At 37.8% G+C, this 2585-nt stretch overlaps 1 long non-coding RNA gene across 1 annotated transcript; it reads left to right on the top strand.

Moving 5' to 3' along the window:
- The first annotated feature begins 1667 nt into the window (after positions 1-1667).
- LOC307041684 lies at positions 1668-2253 on the top strand. The gene is made up of 2 exons (XR_013808845.1): positions 1668-1808; positions 1902-2253. It is a non-coding gene; the product is annotated as an uncharacterized lncRNA (long non-coding RNA).
- Positions 2254-2585: the final 332 nt, after the last annotated feature.

Raw genomic sequence — 2585 nt, 5'->3', positions numbered from 1 at the left:
TTAGTCGTTGCAATGGAAATATTTGGACTAAACATTGCTCTTCCACCTGTCAGCACCCAGCTAACATCACTGCCCCTCCACCCGTAACATCACTGCCCCTCCACCTGCCAACATCACTGCCCTCCACCTGCCAGCACCCAGCCAGAGGAGCGCAAACAACAAAAACAAGCAAGGTGTCCCGTCATGTACCTGGAAGTTTGGGTTGGCAAAATGGAGTGAGAGAGGGACTTGAAAAACCTTGGTGGCTCTCTACTCATGTTGTTACAGTTGTCTTGGTTACACCTCTCAAGTTTTTTTTTGTGCCATTTCTACATCTTTAGAAAATATGAAATAAAAAATTGAAGTGAAATCAGCCTCTTCTCTGGAGAACAAACTTTGATTTCTCTGTCTTGTGAGTTTGCAGTCTTGCTCCTCCACCTGTAACATCACTGCCCCTCCACCTGCCATACAGTAGGTTACTAACAAGATTACTTATATAATACAGTGATAGAATACATGTTTAGTATGCTTACTTATATAAAACAGTAGTATTAAACTTACCTTGTGTTTTCACTCTCACTTAAGTCCCTCTCCCTTTGACATCAATCCAAAATCAGCTGAGCTGCAACATAATACAGACAGGTAATAATCAACATAATCACAAGGACACAATATGGCTCTGCTAAAAACACTCACTCTTACACGCACCAAACTTTATATTTATCTAATATTTAACTCCCTCCACCCCCGCATACAATCCCGTTTATAAGCCCCTCTTCTCTAATTCAACAATGTTGGACGAAATGACATTAAGAGAATGGAATTTACAATTAAAAGGCTGTTCAACGTGTGCTGCTAACTTGATCCGGTAGCTTTATCTGTTATCTATAAACGTTCCCTAAATCTACTAATTTAGGGATAACCCACTGACATCCTTTAATACACATGTTAATTTGAATCAGATGTACTGATAATATCCGCAATATAAATCTTTAAACTTCTTCTTACCTTTCAAAAGTCCGTCACGAACGGTCTATTATGCTGCAACTCTACTGCGCTGCTAGCCTTGGCGCTAACTTCCGGGGAACGATTGAGAGGCTCCACGATCCGCCATTGCTGTAAAAAAGTGGTCCATTGGCCGGCGGGCTTTCCTTGACATGTCCCTGACACAGCGGACTGCGGGTGTAGTATAGTGAGTGTAGCGTGCAATACTGTGTTTCACCACACATTAATTTAGAGGGGCGCTGTTTCAGTCTTTGTAAAATACTCACTGACAACAGCGGAGAGATGTTTTTAAATACAAATAAAAAATATAAAGAAATACCCAGCCTCCAGGAGAAAACGCCACTGGAGGCTGAGCAGAATCTCCTCTGTGCTTCTCGAGAAGTTGTCTTTATGGGTGAAGTTAATTAACTTAAAATTACCATACTGCTTATAATTTAAATAAGGTGTGTATTAATGGGTTTAACTAGAAGATGATAGATGATGGCATTTAATTTAATCTGGCATAATATGATTAGTCAACATCAGGATGAATTTGTCTTTTTCTTATAATTACAGGAAGCGGGAATGAGCTGCAGGAATCTGTTAAAGTCCTAGCAAAAAGTAAATTAAAAGAAAAATCTACAGTGTCCAAAGCACAAACCATCTCCTGGAATTAACAGGTGAATTTGGATTTGTCCTTGATAGGATTTTAAAATACAACACAGACTTCAAAGAGTTTATAGATGTTGATAGAAGTGAGAATCAGTAACTTTGACAGATTCCAAGTGCACTTTTCTGAAGCACCGGATCTTCAGCCTGTCCTAAGAGAAGTCTGTCAAACTCAGGTATACATGTACCATGCTTGTTAAATTGTGTTTCAAAAAATCACAGGCCAGAACTTTACTTTGTGCTGTGCTTGCTCTTATTGTTTTGTTCAGCCAAGAACCAGTTCTTCTGAATGGCCTAACTGATCTACTTGAGAAGAAAATTCCAGAAGTATTTGATGAACTGCAAAATGGCATTCTTACCGAAAAGACCAGCCTCAAACTTGTCAGAGTTTGCATCTCTGACTTGGTAGAGAGGCATGGGTTGTAAGTATATGAATGTGAAATATGTTTATACTGCATATAGAGGTTGGGACACTTTTTCCCTTAATTTCATTGCCCAACCATTTTTGTTTCAGGCCTGAGATTGTTCTTGTAATTTGTTTACATTTAAGTTATTCGTATTCATATTCTGTGAACAATGTATTTTATTTTGTTAATAAAGTCCCTATCTTTCAAATTGAAACTGCTCTGCCTGCTAACTTTTATTTGTTGATACCATACTTACTATAGGGATGAATACATCATTATTAAAGCTAATTAACTATAGATTCACTATAAGATCACCATAGCCAACTCTATAGTATTACTATAGTAATTTTCTGTAGTGTGTTCCAAAAAACCATAGAAATAATGAAGAAAGCAGTCAAAGCACTATAGTGATACTACATAAAACTCAATAGTATAGCTATAGTAATTTCCTATAGTGGCCGAAAAACCATAGAAATACTACAGGAAACACTATAGTATAACTGTAACTTCACTATAAGATCACCATAGCCAGCCAACTCTATAGTA

This window comes from Notothenia rossii (genome assembly GCF_949606895.1).
Source record: "Notothenia rossii genome assembly, chromosome: 1".
NCBI classification, from domain to species: Eukaryota; Metazoa; Chordata; class Actinopteri; order Perciformes; family Nototheniidae; genus Notothenia; species Notothenia rossii.
The sequence above is the reverse complement of the archived record's forward strand: the minus strand, read 5'-3'. Positions and strand labels throughout refer to the sequence as shown.